This window comes from Ceratotherium simum, chromosome 25, assembly GCF_057802395.1.
Source record: "Ceratotherium simum simum isolate JZ-2026a chromosome 25, ASM5780239v1, whole genome shotgun sequence".
Lineage (NCBI taxonomy): Eukaryota > Metazoa > Chordata > Mammalia > Perissodactyla > Rhinocerotidae > Ceratotherium > Ceratotherium simum.
Window position 1 is genome coordinate 19,285,186 of NC_141924.1, and position 22,863 is coordinate 19,308,048.

Consider the following 22,863-nt stretch of genomic DNA (forward strand, 5'->3'; position numbering starts at 1 on the left):
AGGCTCCAGCCTGAGCCAAGACAGACACAGTGGCTCATTGAGCAAGGCTCTCCCTCCGAGTGTTCCCCACACACCACACCGGAGCCCTCGGACCCTCAAAAATGCGTGGACGTCCACTGGAGTCCTGAGCAGCCACGGAGAGGAAGGTGGCAGAAGCCGCTCAGGTAGCCAGCGCCGCAATTGCCTGTTTATTCAAACACAGGGGGCACTTTGAATTTTATATCTTCTTTTCCTTCCAGAATCCCAGCAACTTAAGACAATTATTGTGAATTTTCCAAGCTGTGAAATGCATCGTGCCTTATTTCTCACATGCTGCTCACAGGCCGAACATGAGAGGGGGGCCGCCCTGCAAATGATCGTGAGGGGTTTTTCTCATCTGCCACGGAAGGAGGAAGGTGCCGAGACTCGCGGATCAAGTCTCCACGCCTGAAAACTGCTGCCTGAAAGGCGGGTTCCCAGAAGACCCCATGTGCTTCTCCGTGAACAGCTTTTTAGTTTCTAACCAATCATGCCTTTCACCCAGGAGAATTAGCTCAAGGCAGCAAGTCTTGTATATAAAACGCAGATCGCAGACAATAACTTAAAAAGTAGACAAATGGTCATTTACGGTGAAGGATGTGAAACCTTTAGAGTTTGTCCTTTCTGTTTCTCTCCCAGAGATGAGAAAGGCCTGCAAACTGCGAATTACAGATACTTCCTAGAACAGGGACTGTGACTGCATTAGATTGTTATGTAATTGGTAAAACAAACCCATGTCGTCGCACGGGCCTGACGGCCCCGAGTACCTCACTTAACTTCCCTGGCCACACTTGCTTCTTCCTTCATCAATTAAAAAGAAAAAAAAAGATAAGGTTCGATTAGGCAATGTCTAAAGGTCTTTCCCAGCATGTCATCCTTTTGCAAAGAATTTCACGTATCAGAAACCCTGGAACTTCCCGAGCGTGAGCCAGAGGCAGGGGCTCGGGCGGGGTCACCTCTGCAGCCTCAGGGCAGAGAAGGGGTCAGTGAATGCTTGTTGAACAGAAAGACGGGAAATGAGGATTTGGCCTTCCTTTCTCCTCCACTGTTTCCCCTCCAGCCCAGCACACCCCCCGTGGTTGTGAGGATGGTTTGTGGGTGGGCCATCCACTCTGTCTCACTGGCTGGGGCAACACTCCAATGCCCCACGAGCAAAGCCCACAGGGGCCACTTGTGCGTCTGCTAGACCAATCAGTTAGCCTGGGCCGAGGATGTCATGGGGTTCAAATTCCATGGAGGCCCATGAAGGGCGGCCACGTGCACCCTGACCTCCGCCAGCAGCCCACAGTTGGCCCCATAGCAGGTGATGCAAGATGACGGAGCTGGATCGAAACAGTTACTGTGGCCCCTTGGTGAACTCTGTGCTGTGGGAGGGTCGGGCACTCTCTTCAGTCTGTGAAGACAGACCCCGGACCTCAGTCCCAGGCTGACCACTTCCGTCTCAGGGCTGGGGATAAGGGACAGGAAATGAACAGGGGAAATGAGGAAAATTGGGTGGAGGTTACTGAAGGGGGCAGAACTTGATTTAATTCAAGAGAAGTACTATAGCAGGAGGGCTAACTCTTACCTGATACCTGGCTTCCCCTCTGTTCCTTACCAAGAGAACCTGATTTTTATTGGGAGTGGATGCTAAATTTCTTGACCTCCCTACTGATGGCCACCTGACATAGTTCTGCCCAATAAATTGTAACCAGAAATCTTCCGGGGTTTGTTCAGAAAGCTTTGCTTTCTACCTCTATACACTGTGCCTTTCGTCTTGCATCCCTTCCTCCCTTCTGCTGCCTGGGATTCAGACACAATGACTGGAGCTGCAGCAGCTATCTTGCAACCACAAGGGAAAAGCTAGGAAAATCATAGAGACTTCAACTCTGCCATTTTGGAGCTGCTGATCCAACAAGAACAACTCTAACTCTGCATTCTCATGACAAGAGAGAGACAAAAAGACACCTCTTAATTCATATAGGCCACTATATAGTGGTCTCTGTAACTTAAATCTGAATGCGGCCACCCTGGTTTAACATGTTTAACAGCACTCCCATCACACTCTGGAACTTTCTAACCCAAACGTGCATCTTGGGTTTAAAATTATTGCATTTCCACTCTTCTTTTTCCCCAAATCTCTTATCCACTTCCTGGAACACTGTTTCCCTGTTAGGCTGGCTCTCCAGTATATTCTGTCTGAGCAACAAGGAGGAAGGCAAGGCAGCCTGACCTCTGCTAGTGACCTCTGGCTATGAAAACGAAGAAGGAGGCTCCGCTTCCCACACACCTTCCCCAGCCTCCAAGGGCTCCTGCTCCCCACATGTGGACCGGTCACAAACAAGAGGACAGTTGTCCCTCCTCTCCAGCCTTGGCTCAGCCCTTCATCCTCCAGCCTGGGGGCTTCTGGGCAAAGGCTTGAGGGATCTTCAGGGGAGTGAGAACAGAGAAAGAATCCATCCCTCGCCATCCTGCTGGGGACGGAGGGGTAGAGCTCTTCCCCACTGGTATCTTGTAAATCAATCAGGAAAGAATTAAAAGAAATGCCGCGAAGTGGAACATACCTGCCCGCGGCTCCAGCTCGAAGGTCAGGGGGATTTGTACTGAGCAGCTGGAAGCCTGCTCTGAGCTCTGCAAAGTCGCTCACCCTCCACCACCAAAAGCAGGGCGTGCAGAAATCTCCCCCCGTCTTCCCCAAAGCCCCCTGCCATGTCCATCAACTGTTACTGGGCATGAATGTGCCCCCGCCAATTTCTGAGCATTTCCTAGAATTTCAAGAAGGGATAAGACAGAGAGAAAGACCCAAAACACACGCCAGCAGGCAAAGGACGAGAGAAATGAGAGCTGACGGCATGTTCTTATTTGCCTGACACTGTACCAAACACTTCACCAATATTTCATTCAGTCCTTACGGATGCTATGAGCAGCTCCATTTGGAAGACGGAGGGGCTGGTGATCTGATGACGAGGTCCATACTCTGGGGGAAGCTGGCAGTGGAGATTAACAGAAAGTAGGGATGGAGGGGCTGCATGGTTACCCCAGTTCACTAGCATCCTTCTGGAAGTGACCTTGCATCACCCAGCTTCAGCGGTGTGCTGGGGTTGTCTGGCACCAACCCCTGCTCCTGGTGAGCGGACAGGCCTAAGTCTCCAGGGCCTTGGGCTGGGGGCAGGGGGTGCATAGGAGGAAAAAACCCCATAGGAACGGTGAAGAAGCTTCCTCGCCAGGTGGACCCTCCTCCGTGCTCTCCTTCTGTGCAGGGTGCCATCCCCACGGGGAATCCAGGGGCCCGGGAAACTGCCCCCCAGGCAGGAGCACACTGTGTTATCATCCACTTTATAACCCTCTCCAGACATGTTCACGTCCTTGGCCACTTCCCGCTGAGTCTGCGGGCGTCTTTCTGTGATCTCATCACCATCCTGTTGTGACAACCAAGCAGCTCTTTCACACGCCCAGCGCTAAGCCTTTAGAGAAAACTAGAGGGAGGAGCCAGTGGAGAAGTCTCTGGGTTCCCCCAAGTGCTCGGATGAGCCTGGAGGATTCTGAATGGGGGGACTTATTTGTCCCTGACTCTGGTGACTGCGGGTAGCCGGGAAGCTCCCTCCCTCACATCCCTGGCTGCAGTCTTCAAAAAGCTCCGTCATGAAGTCAGGCCTTGTCTTCTAGACCACCTTTGCATCCCCAGCACCCAGCACATATTATGTGCTCAATAAATACTTGAGAAGTGAATGTTGTAAACCTGGCACCCCTCACCCTATCACATGAAGGCAGTAAAGGCTATACAGGGTGTCCAGCACTGGGCCCTCCCGGCCTCACAGGGCACCCCCTTACATTCCACCACCTGGGAACCTACCTGCACATCCATGATTTGCTCCCGACTGTGGGGCAGGGGTCGGGGGCATTCCACTGCCCTGGGAGCAGCAGCTTGGCCCCCCACAGGTGCGGGGGACACTGAAATGTAAACACAGCACCCTCCTGAGGGTTTCCAGCTGGTCCCTGTGGCTCTTTCAGGGAACAGGTGTGGGGACAAGGGTCTGGGGTGTCATTCTTCTAGGCTGTGCAGGGGAATTGCCCGGGAAGGTTTTTCAGGACGCTCCTCAGCGCTTGGGCCTGACCCCACAGTCTGACTACACATCTACTGCTCAGGAATCGCAGGCCAGAGGCAGACTCTCTGGGTTCTAATCCTGGTTCTGCCACCACCTGCTGCGTGTGCGTGGGCACGTCACTCCATCTCTCTGAGTCTGTTTCCTCACTGGAGATAATGGTAGCACCTACTTTATAGGGTTGCAGATATGATTAAATGAGATCATGGCAATGATGAAGAATACAGACCTCAGACCAGGGGGTGGCAGCTGACAAGGTACCTACCACGTAGCAGGTGCTCAGGAAATATTTGTTTTAAAAGGGTAAATGCAGGTGGAAGCAACCCAAGTATCCATTGAAGGATGAATGCATAAAGAAAATGTAGTCTAGGCACACAATGGAATATTATTTGGCCTTGAAAAGGAAGGAAGTCCTGACACATGCTACAACATGGATGGACCTTGAGGACATCAGGCTAAACGAAATAAGCCAGTCACCAGAAGATAAACACTGTATAATTCCACTTATATGAGGCACTAAAGCAATCAAGCTCATAGAAACAGGAAGTAGAATGGTGGTTGCCAGGGGCAGAGGGGAGGGGGAAATGGGGAGACGTTGTTCAACGGGTAGAGTCTCTGTTGTGCAAGATGAAAAAGTTCTGGAGACCTGTTACACAACAACGTGACTCTATTTAACACTACTGAACTGCAGACTTAGAAACGGTTAAGATGGTAAATTTTACGTTAAGTGTTTTTTACCACAATTTTTAAAAAAGGGTAAACTCTTCCCTAGACAGATGGGTGGTCATTAGGCCCAGGGCAAAGTGAGTTGGCCCATGGCGTGGGGAGGGAGCGTGGTCAGAGCAGGACTGCGGCCCCCGGCCCTTTGGACCTGCTCCCGGAGGGGAACACAGCTCCAGGTCAAAACCAACAAGACTCATCAAATCGCAGCCTCATTTCAACCCAGGAGCTGTGCCAGGGCTTCGATTCTCCACCCTTCAAGATGGAGAGGGTGGTGGCTGGCCCGGTGGCCTGGGGTTCGTGGGTTTGGATCCCGGGCACAGACTGGCGCACTGCTTATCAAGCCATGCTATGGTGGTCTCCCATATAAAGTGGAGGAAGATGGGCACGGATCTTAGCCCAGGGCCAATCTTCCTCAGCAAAAGGAGGTGGACTGGCAATGGATGTTAGCTCAGGGCTAATCTTCCTCACCAAAAAAATAAAGATGGAAAGGGTGGCTCTTCCCAGACTGGGACTGTAAACGATGTCCTCCGCCTTGGGATTTAGGAATTTAACAGTTTCCCCACCAGGACTGGGCGAGTTAACGGTAAACACAGCAGTCGTAAAATATTTTCTAAATTACCCCGAATGCAGGTTCTGTTCTCCAGAGGCAACCCAGCAAGATACGCATCTGGGGATCATTTGCTGGCTAGTTGGGACTATTTCCCACCATAAACACGCTGCTCCTCGCACTGCCCCTCGCCTCGTGGTGCCCGTTCCAGTGCCCCTGAAGCCACCCAGACTCGGGACCCGGCACCAGCTGACGCCTGCGGGCTGACAGGCACGCTCCCCAGCGAGCTGCTTTCCTTCGTGTAATTAGATCAATTATCCTGCTGCTGACAATTACCGTCATTGCCCAGTGCCATTTTTAGTTTATTTGGTGGTTATTCTTCTGCTCTCAATCAAACTGCAAGTTTGACTGCACTGAAATGTAAATGACTGTTAAGAAACACTAAAAAATCTCTGCATTTTTCATGAATCTCTAAGAGTCGGGGTGGGCAGGAAGGATGGAACCAAACACGGACTGGAGACTGTGTTGGGTACAGTCACACCTCCTTTGAGCCTCACAGCCCGACTACATGGGCCTACTTATCCCCACTCTCCAGATAAAGAAACTGAGACTCAGGGAAATTACCTTCCTTGTCCAATGTCACCTAATCAGTAAATCCAGGATTTGGTGGTCTTGCTCACAGAGAGAGAGACAGACAGACAGACAGACAGAAGATGAAATGTTAACTTTGTATTAGAGAAAGGGAGACTGGGGATACCCCAAGAAAACACCGATCGAGAGCTTCTGGAAGCCAGATCCATGCATAAGACAAGAAATTAGGCCAGGTTAGCAAGAGCGGGGATTGGGAGGATCAAGGGGCAGTGGCAAGAACAAGTTATTTTTTAAATTAGGAGCAAAGAGCAATAAAAGACTTAAAAGAAAAGAAATAAGATGCTGGGCTGGGAGTCGTGGGCTCTGGTTTTGTTTCATCAAGAGCTCCCAGAACGGCCTCGGGTGGGTCAGTTCTCCCCCTGGCACAAAGAAGCAGTGACCAGGGAGGGGGCAAAGCTTGGGAACCCCAAACAGGACCGGCCTGCAGGTGAAAGGCTGAGTGGGGGTCTCTGGGCTTCTCCCATCCCCATCCCAAACTTGGGGCTCCAAGTTAATATTCGTTTAAAGTGTTTTTCTTCTCAAAAACAGTGGCAGGTGTGTGTGGGGGCGCTGTTGAGACATTAATGATGAACAGCACAGTGTCTTGACCAGAGTAGGTGTTCAATAAATGTTAATTAAATTATATGCATCCAGGCATCCTCCATTTCAAAACGAAAAAACCAGGATGTCACATTCTTGGCTCACATTAAACTTTTTCAGTGGGAACCCACAGATCATTTTCACATGAATGGATGCCAAATGGCAAACCAGGTTTCCTACATCCATTATTAATTTTTTTAATGCAAATAAGCCATGAGCAGAAAGCTTTAGATTAATTTAGAAATTAATCTGATGGTGTTATGCTGGATGGCTTTGGACCAGGAGGGGAATCGGCAACTGGGCCACGAGACAGGGTCCTGAAAGATCCAGGTATAAAAGGCAATCTTAGCTATTTGAAAATAGGGCTTAAAATAAAGAATGATAATAGTGACTAATAAATACTATGTGCTAAGCTCTTCACAAGTACTCAATCATTTAACCCTGTAACAACCCCATGAGGTGGGGCTATTATTATCTCGCCCAGGATCAAAAAATGTAGGATGTAAACCCAGGCTGTCTGGCTCCTGAGGCCCCATTTTTAATCACCCCTGCACTGGCTAGGCTCTCAGCAATGCTGAGTGAGGGAGCACTTACTGTGTGCAGGACCCCGGGCCAAAGTTCACCAAGCTACTACTGTGCCTCCCACATTTTAGGCTCAAATCAAATTCGATTTCAAATTGCAGTCCATGTGGAATTGTCCCATTGGCTGGCAAAGGCTTGGAGGGGAACCTGGTCCTCTCTTTTCTGCTCTGGAGACTTCTTGAAGACATGGGCTGCCCATCCCCACCATCATCTCCTCCTCCACCACTGGGCTACATCTCCAAAGTGAATAAGTGGAGTGTTTGGTGACCCTTCCAGAGACCTCTCCCACAGACATGGCTTCCAACTAGTGGGATTAACTTGGCAAGTGTCTGAGGACCCCAGGATTGATCAGGTATTTCAATCATGGCACATAGAGTTTAAAGTATACTAGAAGATTCTCTGCTCGGAAGAGAAATGCAAATCCACCAGGTTCTGGTTGCAGCTCTAGGAGACCCTGACCGAAGCATTGGACCAAAGTCCTCTCAATAGCTCCAGCCCCTCTTCCACCAAGGTGACCTCCCCAGCACAAGGTCATTAAGGCCACTCCTCTGTTGTGGGAAGAATCTGAAGGATGTACACAAAAACAAACCAGGGAAGTTCCTAAATTTTTTTACCACATGTCCAGCACTGAAGACAGTGTGGGTAATTTTCATTATTGCAAAACACTAAGTGCAAAGTAATGCCATTTCACTGCCCCTCTCTCTCCCTCCCCCGCCACTTCCCTCCCATCCTCCTCACACCCATCCATCTGCATCTAGAACCAAGTCACTGATGGAGTGCCTCCTGGGTGTCCAGGGCTGCCAGGACACTGTTTTCAGGGGATGCCAGCGTGCCTCGTCCATCAGCAGCAGCCTCCGCACAATAATTTACTAAGATCTCGAAGGTGACCTCCACTGTGTCAGCTCGCCACGCCGAGCGCTGTGTTCCTCATCCCATTATTCTAAGGGGGATCTTTTTTTCCCTTCTTGCCTACTTTGTATGCACTGGCACAAAACTCATAATTTGCCAGTCACACGATACTCTAACTCCTGGGCAACTGTCCAGATGAGTTGGTGTGTTACAGATTTTATTCTTTTTTCAAAAATTGCCTCATTGTAGAAGAAGCGTTGAAGGCTTCTCGCAGAAACAACACCAGTCCACCCCGAGGCTGGCCTTGAGAGAAAAGCACGTGGAATTTTTAGAGCAAAACAAACTTGAGTCCAATCCTAGCTCTGCTACTAACTTTGTAACCTCAGGCAGGGTCTCCAGCCTTTTCAAACCCATTTTTCTTTGCCTGAAAGAGGCTCATAATAACACGTGCCTAACAGAGTGGCTATAAAGATTGGAAATAGTATGTGTAAAACACCTTGTAATGTAATACATTTGCCCTGTACATGGGAAAATACTTAACATGTTACAGCTAAATTGCTGCTAGGATTACTATTAATAAAATTCCCCCACATGTACAATATGGCAGGGGTTCGTTACCTCTGTTCTGATACGTTGTTCTGTGCTCTATTGATGTTCCACAAATATTGACTGACAATGTGCTGGTTATTCTCCGTGTCCTCTTCTTTCCATCCTCCCATCCACTCTCTAAGCTATGCGGAGGCTGACTCCATGGACCACACCAACCTGGCTCCACGCTGGCTATTGGTTGACCTCTGTTTCAGTCTGGCCAATGGGAGGAACCAGCAGAAGGGCAGAGAGGGAGAGAGTGGACAGAGGAGAGGGATTGGGGTGTATCTTCTCTGCGTCCACTGCAGTTCTGGCTGTTCTGTTGCCCCATCCCTTTAGGCCTCAGGTTGGCAATGGCTTATCTCTGTTGTCAGTCTCAGGTGCCTCAAATCTTGTTGATTTCCTCCTCCTTGCTCAAATCTCTGTACTGGTTCCTTCATTAGAGTCTCTGAGTTGAATTCTGTTTCCTGCCAGACCCTTCTAACCCCCTGAATTACTATGGTGATCCCCTCAGGGGATCATCATGGGACTACGTAAGGGGAGTAGTTCAAAGGGGGTCCAGCGTTGGGTATGGCTCCAAATGACTCTGTTCCTAGGTTGTAATTTTGAAATCCTGGCTGGACTAAGTGAAACCAAATGCAGACCAGGTCCTTATATCACATCAGATGTCTAAGGCTTTCAGGAATGTATGTTCCATACAATAGCAAAACAGTGGGAACAATATAGGTGCCCAACCATAGGGGATTGGTTAAGTAAGTGGGGGTTAAGTAAGCGGGGGTTACAGAAATAGGATGGTGTGGTAGTCAGCCTCCATGGTGGCTCCAAATGATCCTCCCTCCTGGTAATTCATGTCCTCCCACACTAAACAGGGCTGACCTGAGTAACAAACAGAATACTGCCCAAGTGACAGTGTGTGACCTCCAATGCTAGGTCATAGAAAAGACAGCTTCCGCCTGGCGCTCTCTCTCTCTGGGACCATTCACTTGGAGGGAAGCCAGCCGCTATGTTGTAAGGATACTCAAGCAGTCCAGTGGAAAGGCCATTTGGAAAAGTGTCACTTGTCAGACATGAGAGCAAACACCTTGGAAGCAGGTCCCCTAGCTCCAGTCCAGCCTTCCAATGAAGGCAGCCCCAGCCAACCCCTGACTGCAACCCAAACCAGAGACCCCAAACCAGAATTGCCCAACCAAGCCACTCTCAAATTCCTGACCCACAAAAACTGTCAGAGATAATGATTATTGTTGTTCTAAGCCACTAAGTTTTGGGGTCATTTGTTACATCAATAGATAACATGTAAATGGAAACATCATGCAGTAGGTACAAATCTTATTTTGGAACAATATTTAGTAAAGTAAAAAATGCTCACAATCTGTTAAGTGAAAAGAACAAGATACAAGACGTGATCCCATTTTTTAAAAATGTGTGTTTTTATACATTCATCAGAAAAGACTGGAAGAAAATAAATTTAAATGTTTACAATGATTATCTTTGGGTAGAGGAATCAAAGTCCTTCTAATTTTCTTTGTCTTCCTGTGCTTTCCAAAATGATCACTTTTTGTAATCCAAAGAAAAGTGTACTAAAAAAATAGCTTTCCTGGTATATTTTAAAAAATGTAAATTTATTTTACATAAAGTGAAAATGTTTGGTTCAAGCTTTTAAGAGGAGCCTGTTGACTTCCTTCAGGAAAACGCAAAGACAATGTCTACCTTGCAGGCTGCCCCAGGCTCTTTTCCTGATCTCATCTTGCTTCCTCCCCATAGGTCTAGTCTGGCTATGGCTTGACAGCTACACAACAGCAGCCAGCCCACGGTGTCCTTCAGAGAATCAAAGAAGTCTGGAGGTGAAAGGGACCCTCAGGAGGCTCCACTGGCAGCATCATAACAGTGCATCACCCAGGTTCTTTTTGAATACTTCCTATGACGGGGAGCTCACCTCCACAGGAGGCAACCCTCCCATTGGCAGGCAACTCTCATCGTTAGATCCGTCTCAGGGAGAATAAATGGGCATTCCTCTTACTGTTGGCCACTTCTCTAGCAAACATGGAATGAGTGGCTGGTCTGCAGGCACTCTGCTTTGTCCATTGCTGTATCCTTTGCACCTAGCATGGTACCTAGCACACAGTAGGCACTCAAGAAATATTTGTTGAATGAAGGACTGAATAAGTGAATGGGTGAATGGATAAATAGTATTTGCCAGGCTCTTAAGTGTTTCAGTGTCCAATTCAACGTTGAGTCCTGGCCTGCACTGAGCTTAGAGTCTGGCAGGGGAGATGGGATTAAAGAAACCACTAATTACCACTATGATGAGTGCAGTGATGGAGAACTTCAAGAGCCCGTGAGAAGCCTGGTTCAGGGAGGTCACGGAAAGCTTCCCTGAGAATGCGACATTTAAGACAAGGTCTGAAGAAAAAGTAGGAGTTGGCCAAGAAAAGAGGGAGTGAGGGGGACGAGCACAGCAGGTAGAGAGGAACACAGGTGAAAACCACTAGAAGTTCAGGGCAGTGGACGGGCCGACCCCGTGGCTTAGCGGTTAAGTGCACGTGCTCCGCTGCTGGCGGCCCGGGTTCGGATCCCGGGCGTGCACCGACGCACCGCTTTTCCAGCCATGCTGAGGCCGCGTCCCACATACAGCAACTAGAAGGATGTGCATCTATGACGTACAACTGTCTACTGGGGCTTTGGGGGAAAAATAAATAAATAAAATTAAAAAAAAAAAAAAAGTTCAGGGCAGTGGAGAAGCAGAAGACCGACAGTGGGGCAAGGGCATGGAGGGCCGGGAGGTGAAGCTAAAGAGACCGTGGAGTGGGCCACCCAGGGCCTTGGCGGGCCTGATACAGAACCACGTCTGGTGAAACCACAACAGCCAGCTTGACCACAGCAGGCCAGCAGAGCCAGCGAGGGTGAGGAAGACGGGAGGCTGATGGGTAGGTGTTCACCCCTTTAGGATAAAGAACTGTGCTCGCTAAACTCATCTGCTTTGCTGCTGTCGTTTTTTCTCCTTCGGGATTTGTTTATCCTTTCATTTCCTTGTTTAATTTCCTTTTAATAAAGCTCTAATCTTGTCTTGGCCCACCTAATGGGAAAAGGGATTAGTCCACAGCTAAGCCAGGTGGAGGGAAGAGAGGAGGGCAGGGGCCCTGGAGGCCAGGCCCAGGGCAGGGGAAGTGGGGGGTGGGGACGCACCTCCAGGGCTCAGGCAGACAGACAGCAAACTCAGGAGGGGCCAAAATAATGACAACCTCGGTGCCCCTGACACCTGTGGTTACTCCTCCCCTAGCTTGCGCCAGGCTTCCAACACAAATATCTCTCGCCAAACAGAAGCGAGGAGGCCTGAGCTCCAGTCTTGGCCCGACCCCTGGCTCTGTGCTGGGCACATTCCTTAACCTCTCTGAGCCTCGGTTTCCTCACCTATATGATGGGGATGAGAATCACAGTATCTGCCTCAGAGGTTTATTGCAAGTACCTGGCACAGAGGAGCGCACTCCTACCACAGAAACTATTGTGATTCATTTAAAAGGATGGTGAGCCCTGCTTCCGTGGATCTGTCCTCGGGTATTCATGCAGATAAGCTACGCCTAGCCCAGCACCCAGGGCCAGTCTCTGCAGCAACTCCTGCAGCTCTGACCTCAGACTGTCTCTCAGACTCACGTGCCTGGGGGGTCTGGCCTCAACTCCACTTTCAAGGGACAGACCTGAGTAGGCAGGGTCCTGATATTCTTCCCCTACCTATCCTGGCCAGTCCTGCCACCTGTCTGAGACAGAACGACCCCGGCAGGAGTTTAAAAGCCCAAGTCACACTGCTTGCTGCAAATGGCAGGTCCAGGCCTCAAACCCAGACTCCAAGTCCCGGCCCCTTCCTCTGTGCCCCGATGCTGCTCCCGAGGCCTTTAAAACATGAAGCAGGAAAACCCCTCAGGAAGGAGGACAGACTGGCTTGTGGGGATGCCCGGGCAGCACCACGCCAGCTGCAGGGAGCACAGCTGTGCCTTCTGGCAACATGCGAAGTCACTCTGCATTCTGGTAGAAGACTGGCCACACGTTAGTCACTGGAGGCAGGAAGTAAAATCTGGCCTTGATGAAGGACGGAACCACCTAACAGTGACTGAGGAAAGACACCGGTGGGGGTGGGGGGTAGGCCATTGCGTGTAATTTTAAGGGATGGAGAGTCAAAAGGCAATCTGAGGTGACATGCAGCAAGAGGACGCGGGAGCCTGCCCGGGTGCGTGAAAGGTGGGGAGGAGCCATCTGGGGACGTCTGGAAACTTCCCTGGACAGACGCAGCAGTGTGGGCTCTGGGTGAGTGTCGGGCAGAGGCTGTAGGATACCTTCCCATCAGCCTCTAAGCAGAAGGAAGGAAGGACTGTGATTAGCGAGCAGAAGGCTCTCGCTCTAGAAATGAAGTGGTTCCCCATTCCATGAGTCACTCCAGATCATGCCAGACAGCCCCCTGGAGAAACCCACCAAGAAAACCAGCCTCCAGTAGCAGATGGCACAGCTGAGGGCACCTAAGGGGTCCCTTTCCTTGCTAAGTGCACCCCTAACCTCCAGGGAAAATAAGGAAATTGAAATTGCTTCTTCTCAGTACCAGAGGAATCAAGTATGACTGATGATGATGATAAGACAGCCAAGAAATGTTCTTACGTGTGCCCTTCTCGCCCTGGGTTCAAACAGTGGAGTCTTTGCTTTATGGGAGCCAGTAAACACGTTCAAGAGATTCCGATCAGACTCTTGGGTACAACTGCCATTTCCATTCTTGATCTAGAATGAGCTATTCCAGACAAAAGAATTTTCTAGATAAGAAAAAGCTCTCCAAGTGCCATTAACCAACAAACAGAAAAATAGTAATGAAAACTTTTTTGTGTGTATGAACAGAAATTCTCTGAACGTTCTCTAAACTGTCAAAATGGAAATTTCCTAAACACGTTAGGGTTCTTTAAAAGAGCGTATGGAAGAAAATCTGACTTGTTACTAAGGATCCCACATCAGCATGTCACCGCGCACTGTGGCAAATAAGCCCTACTGTGGTATAGTACAGCAGGAAAGTATGAGACCAGGATTTGGAAACCACGAGGAGTAATCCCATCGCTGCTATCGACTCTGGTAACCCTCTGAGTTTTTGCTTCTTTATTTATAAAACGGGTAGTGAAAAGCAACACCTCAACAGGATTTTTTGAGAAGTAAATGAGATGTATTGAAACTTGGCAGGTAGTGGGCCCTTAACTGCTGTGGGAGTCAATTCCTTAAAATACAGGCACACACCTCAGAGATATTGTGGGTTTGGTTCCAGACCACCGCAATAAAGCGAATATCACAATCAAGAGATTCACACAAATTTTTGGTTTCCCAGTGCATATAAAAGTTATGTTTACCCTATACTGTAGTCTATTAAGTGTGCAATAGCATTATGTCCAATAAAACAATGTATGTATCTTAATTAAAAAATACTTTATTGCTAAAAAATGCACACCATCATCTGAGCCTTCAGCGAGTGGGAATCTTTTTGCTGGCAGAGGGTCTTGTAAAAAATGCGATATCTGTGAAGCGAGGTGCAGTAAAACGAGGTATGCTTGTACTTTTGAATGTAAGTAGTAGTTAAAAATAAACCTTAAAACCCCAGTAATCTTTACTTGACTACATATCCAGTTCCATAATTCCTTAACTTCAAAAAATGTATTTTTGTTTTAATATTGTAATTAGAAAAGTAAGAAATGTTCATTGTAAAAGAAATTCTAAGTATCAAAAATAATTTTAAAAGGTAAAAATCACCCATATTCCAACCACCTAGACACAGGCTTGAGATTTTGTTAGGTATCTTCCCAAATGTTTTAAGAAATGCATAGACACTCTGTCTACACAATGATAATTATTCTACACATGTTGCTTTGTAATCTTTTCTCATTTACAATGTCTCAAGAACATTTTTTCACATTAAAAATCATAGCTCTGGGGCCGGCCCGGTGGCATAGCAGTTAGGTTTGCTTGCTCTGCCTTAGTATAGTAGCCCAGGGTTCGCGGGCTTGGATCACGGGCATGGACCTACGCATCGCTCATCAAGCCATGCTGTGGTGGCGGCCCACAAACAAAATAGAGCAAGATGGGCACAGATGTTAGCTTAGGGACAATCTTCCTCAAGCAAAAAGAGGAAGATTGGCAACAGATGTTAGCTCAGGCCCAATCTTCCTCACCAAAAAAAAAAAACCCAATCATAGCTCTGTACTGCCGTTCTAAAGGTGGCACAGGATTCCACAGTATAGATATACCGTCCTTTATTTAACTAATCTCTGCTGAATGATATTTTGGTTATTTCTAATTTTTCACTACTACAAATAACACTGAGATGAATATCTATGTCCCTGCACATTCTCCCAGTTGAGTTTCTCAGCAGCAGCCCTAATGATATGTAGGATTGGATAATTCTCTGTTGTGGGGGGCTGTCCTGTGCATTGTAGGATGTGTAGCAGCATCCCTGGCCTCTGCTCAGTAGATGCCAGTAGGAGCTCCCCAATCGTGACAACCACAAATGTCTCCAGGCACTGCCAAATGTCCCCCTGGGAGAGTAGGGCAAAAAACGTCCCCTGGTTGAGAATCACTGCTTTAGGATAAATTCCTAGAAGTGAAATTGCCAGATCAGGGGATTACATACTTTTCTTTTCCTTACCCATTGCTAAAATGCGCTCCAGAGGTTGAGTGCCCCAGCCAGCACTGGGGACCATCCATCCTCCTGTTCATTTCTGACAGTATGAAGGTGAGTGTGGGTCAGCCCACTGCTTTGCTTGTTTTTTAATTAAGTTAATAGGCTTTCTTTTTTTTAGCAGTTTTAAATTTACAGAAAAATTGAGTGGAAAATACAGCAAGTTCTCATTTACCCATCACCCCTCACCCCCAGTTTTTCCGATTATTAACATCTTTCAGTGGTGTGGTGCATTTGTTACAACTGATGAGCTAATATCCATACATTATTATTAACTAATGTTTGTAGTTTACATTAGGGTTTACTCTTTGTGTAATGACATGTATCCACCATTACAATACCATACAGAACAGTTTCACTGCCCTTATAATCCCCTGTGTTTTGCCTATTCATCGCTCCCTCCTGGTAACCCCTGATAACCATTGATCATTTTACCATCTCCATAGTTTTGCCTTTTCCAGAATGTCATATAGTTGGAATCATACAGTATGTAGCCTTAGTAATATGCATTTAAGGTTCCTCCATGTCTTTTCATGACTTCATAGCTCATTACTTTTCAGTGCTAAATAATATACCATTGTATGGATGTACTACAGTTTATTCATCCATTCACCTACTGAAATATCTCTTGGCTGCTTCCAAGTTTTGGCAATTATGAATAAAGCTGCCATAAACATCCATGTGCAGGTTTCTGTATGGACATAAGTTTTCAGCTCACTTGGGTAGATACTTAGGAGGGTGATCGCTGGATCATATGAGAAGAGTATGTTCGGCTTTGTAAGAAACTGCCAAACTGTCTTCCAAAGTGGCTGTACCATTTTGCATTCCCACCAGCAGTGAATGAAGAGTTCCTTTTGCTCCACATCCTCATCAGCATTTGGTGGTGTCAGTGTTTTAGATTTTAGCCATTCTAATAGGTGTGTAGTGGTATCTTATTATTGTTTTAACTTGCAATTCTCTCATGTCATCATGTTGAGCATCTTTTCATGTGCTTATTTGCCATCTGTGTATCTTTTTTGGTAAGGTATCTGTTAATGTCTTTGGTCCATTTTTAACTGAGTTGTATTCTTATCATTGAAGTTTAAGAATTCTCTGTGTATTTTGGATAACAGTCCTTTATCAGATTATGTGTTTTGCAAATATTTTCTCCCAGTCTGTGCCTTGTCTTTTCATTCTCTGAACAGTGTCTTTTGAAGAGCAGAAATTTTCAATTTTAGTGAAGTCCAACTTATCAATTTTTTCTTTCATGGATTGTGCTTTTGGTGTTGTATCAAAAAAATCATCATCAAACCCAAGGTCACCTAGATTTTCTCCAACGTTCTCTCCTAGGAGTTATCGTCTATAGTTTCACATTTAACATTTAGTTCTATGATCCATTTTTAGTTAATTTTTGTGAAAAGGGTAAGGTCTGTGTCTAGATTCATTCTTTAACTTCCCTTTTAAAAACATTATTAGTGAGGTTGGGCATCTTCATGTTTTCATTGACATTTGTATTCTCTCCTGAATTGCCTTGGTGTGTCCTTTGCCCAATTGTTTTCGTCATGTTGTTCATGTCTAGCTATATTTTTTGTCATTTAAAACAATTTTTACCAATTTATTGAGGTATAATTTATGTACAATAAATTACCTATTTTAAGGACACAGTTTGATGAATTTCAGTAAATGTAAATTACACTAATAACTACAACTACCACATCCAAATTTTAAAATCCTTCCATCACCCGCAGAAAGTTCCCTCATGCCCCATGCAGTCAATCCTCACCCCACCCCAGTCCCAGGCAATGACTGATCTGTTATCACTATAGCTTTGCCTTTTCTAGAATTTCATATAAATGGAATTAGACAGTTTGTAGTCTTTGGAGTCTGGCTTCCTTCACCGAGCATACTGTTGAGATTCCTCCTTATTGTTGCCTGTATCACTAGTTGTCCTTTTTATGGCTGAGTAGTACTCCATTGTACGGATATACCACATTTTATGTATCCATTCACAAGTTTGTGGACAGTTGAGTTGTGTCCAGTTTGAGGCCATTATGAATAATCCTGTGAACATTCATGTACAATCTTTGTGCTGTGACCAGCTGTTTTAAAATATTTTGTCATCTTCGTCTTCAACCTATAACATACAAGTATGTCCTATTACAGTCCAAACCATGCCAACTGAAACCAAAAATGGCAGCATGGGCTATGTGACTGCAAACCTGTATTTCAAAGCACATTAGTCAGAAGTTACTGCCACATGTCCCGTTGACTCTAGGATGGCATAAAACTCTAACAAAGGTCATGGGAAGCCAGATGTAACACTGAGAACCCCAGTCCCCAAAAGTCACCAAGCCAAGGAGCATCCAGAGCAACAAGACCAGGAAATGCACTTTACAGTGACATTTTCAAGCTTCTCACTCCCAAACTGACATTTCTAGAAAAGAGACTCTCAGCTGGAGTGCCAGGAGAAAAGGCACGTGCACAGCGCTCTGGCTGCGTGCCTGCCGTTGGTATTTGGGATTTGTTAAACTCCAAGCCACCCCTCTTTGAAGACGGCTGGTACTTTTCTGGTTTTAGGAAGGCGGTGGGGCGGGGATGGGGGGGTGTCTAAAAACTAAAGAAACTAAAGTTACGGCCAATAAAAGGAATTGCACGACCTGGACCCGTCTTCCCTCACAGATTCACTGGAGATTTCCACCAAAGCAACACAGGAAAGGAGCTGAAGACAAACGTCCCACAGCTCTTGCTCTTCAAAATGACCAGGCCAATCGAAGGGGATTCCTAGGCAACGTGTAAGCCGGTTTTCTGTGTTACCCCAACCCCAACTTTGCACCATACTCCTACTCACCCCAAACCCTAATCCCTGAGTATTCCTTTTATCATGAGAGTGGTGGGTGCTGGCGATTCGAGCACCAGTTGGGTTCTCTTTCCCATCCCACCTCTGTTAGGGAGGGCAGTAGTTGAGGTTGGGACATGTGGTTGACCCTCACTCCACGCCTGCTGCTAACATCATCATCATTTTACAGATGAAGAAACTGAGGCACAGAGAGGTTAAGTGACTTGCCCAAGATCACACAGCTGGTAAGTGGCAGAGCCAAGATTCACATCAGACTCGTTCAACACTATACAATGCCACTAAATAAGTAAATGGCACAAAAACTAAGAGTTGGAGAAGGAAAGAGGGTGCTCCTTCTTGCCTTTTTACCTGAACTGGCCGTGAAAGGTGTTACAGAGATGGAGGGTACTGAAGCATGCCTAAAAGCCAAGGACTTTTAGACGAGCACCTCAGGCTGGCAGAGAAAACACAGAAAACAAACGTACAGAATTGCACAAAGGGTCGAGACCTGGGATATTTCTCTGGTTCAGCCTCCCCTCTCCAGGCCTCCAATGCCCTCCTCTGTAAAGCAAGGGGTGGCCCATGGTGTTTCTTCGAGTCCGAGAGTAACTCAGTCTGGCCAAAGTAGAAGGTGGTAGGATGGGGTGGAGAAGTGGGGCAGGATCCCCGAGAACAGTGAATAACATAGAAGTGAGGATATGGGATGGCCAACGTGGATCCCAACTCCACCACTGCCCACTGTCCAAGCCTGCATCAGTCAGTCACCAAGCTCCCTGGACCTCAGTTACCACATCTGTAAAATGGGGATGATCGTGGTCGCAATCCATAGTAGAACGTCGTGTAAAGCTCTTGGCACATCATACACACTCAGTAAGTATTAGCTACATGATTGTTATTGTTATAAAATTGTACTTGATCCAGCCCATCCTGCCTAGAATGAAAACCACACAGGCCGAGCAGAACGAGAATGCTGTTCATTCAGGCTGTGTCACGTGTTGGCCTGGGAGCTGCTGAACACAAAGACGACTTGATATCAGCAGCTGCTTCTCCACTGCTCCGTTACCAAGCCACACCGCCCCACATTCGCAACCAACCGGCTCCCTCACTCACGTCTTCAGATGAAACCAACACTGATCAGCTCCTCCCCCATTAGAAGTGAGAAATGCGGATGCATAAACTCAGCTGAGATCTGTGACAGCAGATGTGGCCGTCGACGTGTCCTACGGCTATGTCAACCCACCACGTGTCTCCGAACCTCAGAGCCGTCAACGCAGTCATTTCTCGTCTCGTTCAAAGACATTATCCAGCTGAAGTGGATTTGCCAGGTGTCCGTGCTGCTGTTCGCCTCCTGAACTCTCTCCCTGATCCCCCCGTGATGAGATGACTGCTTGTAAGACAACTCGCAATTACCATCCTTTCAAGAGTCTAGGCATATATTAAAAGACTAGGAGCCTTGGACACGTGCCACCAGGTCACCAGGTCGTATTTGCAATGGCAGGGGCCTTTAAAGGATCATTAAGTATAAAAATGTACTTTTTAGTCCTGACAGTGTGGCGATTCTGGCCCTCTCTCCCCTCTCCACATCGTCCTTCACAGGCTTGTGCGACATACAAAGCACGGCCATGGTGGGGGGTCAGGAAAGGCTGCATGGAGGACCCAAGATGTGGATGCGTTCGCATGCTGGCCTCCCGTCTGGAGGTCAGTTATCACCCAATGAAAGGCTTTTGTGGGCCAGCCCGGTGGCTTAGCGGTTAAGTGCGTGTGCTCCACTGCTGGCGGCCCAGAGTTCGGATCCTGGGCGCGCACCAACACACCGCTTCTCTGGCCATGCTGAGGCTGCGTCCCACATACAGCAACTAGAAGGATGTGCAGCTATGACATACAACTATCTACTGGGGCTTTGGGGGAAAAATAAATAAATAAATAAAATGTAAAAAAAAAAGAAAGGCTTTTGTGATGAATGAAATTTAAAAGGGGGTGGAGTTGGCCATAGAGACAGGGCAAGTCTTCACTTCCATTTTTGCTCTGAAGAGAAAGGTCTTCATGCCTCCATTCATACTGCACGCCCTTCCTTCTCTCCCTCCCTCCCAGGACCAGGACTGCTGACTGCACTGGCCCTGCGGCCCTGACAGTGAAGTTGCCTTACACTTGGCAACCCAGGAGCCTTGCTTGCCTCCCTCTGGGTCCTGGCCCTGCTGCCTCCCTGCCTCCTTCCTTCCCTCACTGTACAAATGAATGAGTAAATGAATGAGTGATCAAATGCACAACCCTATGAGATACATGGAGCGAATGCATCTTGTTGAGCACAATGATCTGTTTTTCAGCTGAGGGTCTGGGGTTTTTAGGAGATTAATATGTGATCTCAAGACAAATGAGAAGGAAGCAGCCAGGCCTGGGTTAAAAACAAAGGTGGGGAAACAGGCATTGCCCAACCAATCCCAAAACACAAGGGAGACTGCTCTTGGCACCCGAATGAGGTGGCCTCGGGGCAAGAAAAGAGCCTGTCACAGCGACCCAGCAAATATATATTTGACACAAAATAAAATGACCCCACGAACTTGTAGGAGTAAAAATGCACAGAAGCAGAACAGAGGAGAGATTTGTGGGGCATATTGCAGAGGAGGATGGACGACGAGCATCCTCCGGTCCCCAGAGGAGACCCCCAGGTTCTGGGAGACTGTGGCTGAGTGGACTCCTCTCCCCTCATATTCCCTCTCAGGGGCTGTAATCCAGTCCAAGAAGCTAATTACACAGGACAATATCTGGACTCCAAAGGAAGACACCGCCACCTCGGAGAGCCTAGATGATCAAATGGCGGCCATCAGACCTCAAGCTGCCTTTCATTCCTGGAGAACCCACTGTGCGCCTACTACACATGCACCAGGAATTCACGGTACTTGGCAGTATGGAGACTGTGGTCAACAAGACAGATACGGCTATCCTCATGGAACTTCCAGGCTAGTGGGGAAGACATGGCAATAAACTAATCACCGAATAATTATTCATCATCACTATCTCAATGAATGTAGAATACAATGAGGACAAAGATTTCTGTCTGTTGTGTTCACCAATATGTCACAAGTGCCTAGAACAGAGCCTGCCGCATAGGAGATGCTCAATAAATATTTGTGGAATGAATGAAGTGCTATAAAGGAAAAGCAAAGGTGTGGTGAGAGCACGTGATGAGGGGACTAAGCTAGCTGGGGACACCAGGGAAGGCTTTCCTGAGGGAGCCACGTTACACGGATCTGAGACTGCGGAGGATGCTACAAGCAGAGGGACCAGCAAGGTGGGAGGAGGGGCTGGAAGTTTCAGAAGAACAGAAGAAGCCTCCCTGGGAAAAGGGCTTTGAGATGTGACCAGAGGTAGGCAGGGGCCCGATCGTGCAGAGCCACACTCAAGGATGCATTTGAAGCCTGACCCCCTAGCCCACCCCCAAAATCCAAATTAAGACAATAGAGGGAGGGAAGAAAATGTGAGCCTCTTCCTCTCACTGTTCTCTTTCCCCTTCCAACACCACTAAGTAATTAAAAAATCATCTGATTGTGTATATTCATAGAATAACGTGTGCCTTCTTTTAATTGCTTAATAGAAGGCAGTGAAGAAATCACGAATTAGTGGGATACCTGTCAAGGAAGAATTATGAGCCATGAGCAGCTGGTGCTCACATTGACCTCGGGAGCCCCTAAATATTTCAAGCCTTAGAAAGACAGCACAACATAAAACGGAAGAACGTCCCTCCCCCTGCTTCCTGGCACAGCCCAGGGGCTCTGAGGGCGTTTCTGTACTTATTCCTGGACGGAAGAGCTGTCAGCCTCCCGGCCTGTCCACACACTGTGAAAAACGAGGGGCGGCCTCAGCCTGAGATAAAGAAAAGAGTTCCCCAGGGCCCCACAGAACCACGGGCGTTTCTACACCCTCACAGGGAGGACCACAGCCAGCAACTACATTTCCCGGCTTTGAGGGAGGCACCTTAACGTGGACGATTGCTTCAGGGTTCTGGGAAGCCAGTGGGGCGCTCCCTGGAGGGGAGCAAGGAAGAGCGGGTGCTGTCTGCAGAGCACTGTCACCAGCCCAGGTCAGGATGCAGCGACTGAAGGACCCTGGGTCATTTCAGATAAGAGTCCAGCAAAGCTGGAAGAGGATTTAACGTCATCTGAGCAAACTCATGGGCTAAGACCAGGGGACCAAATTGAGTGGACTAGGGAATCAATTACATGGAGTGGTTTCTGGAGTTTCCTCCTCCCCCCAAAAAAACCAACCCCAGTGGCTTGTCAATATCTGAAATTCCACAATTAGAGACTCTTTTCTTTGATGTGACGCTCTAGGACTCCTAACACCTAGTGGTAAATTCTTGGAAGACCAGACTCCCTCTCTTATACCTAGCACTTCCTCTCGCCCCCTTCAACCCCACACTTCCCTTACACAGAATTCAACCTGAGCTGGTTGTAAGCGTATCTTGTGAGCAACTTGATTGTTTTAAATTCAGATCTTCTGCACTGACCACAGTAGGCAACTGCTAAAAAAACAGAAGTCCCACCTCTGCACCTTTGCTCATGCTGTGCTTCTTTTTTGAAATCATCTCCCATCCCCTTTCCCACATCATCAACCCCAATTCTATCTGCCCAGTGTTTGGGGCACACACCAAGTTCCCAGAGCAGAAGAAAGAACCCTGGCCTGGAACCCAGCAGCCCTCACACGCTCCCAGACAGCATTTTCCTCCCCACACTGTTCGCCG

At 47.7% G+C, this 22,863-nt stretch overlaps 1 protein-coding gene and 1 long non-coding RNA gene across 4 annotated transcripts in view; one reads left to right on the plus strand and one right to left on the minus strand.

Moving 5' to 3' along the window:
- CHST11 (carbohydrate sulfotransferase 11) overlaps positions 1 to 22,863 on the minus strand; it is a 258,394-nt gene that overhangs the window by 91,318 nt on the left and 144,213 nt on the right. The window lies entirely within an intron of this gene.
- Positions 12,826 to 19,115, plus strand: LOC147913743 (uncharacterized). The gene is made up of 4 exons (XR_015556369.1): positions 12,826 to 12,915; positions 17,969 to 18,081; positions 18,316 to 18,370; positions 19,047 to 19,115. It is a non-coding gene; the product is annotated as an uncharacterized LOC147913743 (long non-coding RNA).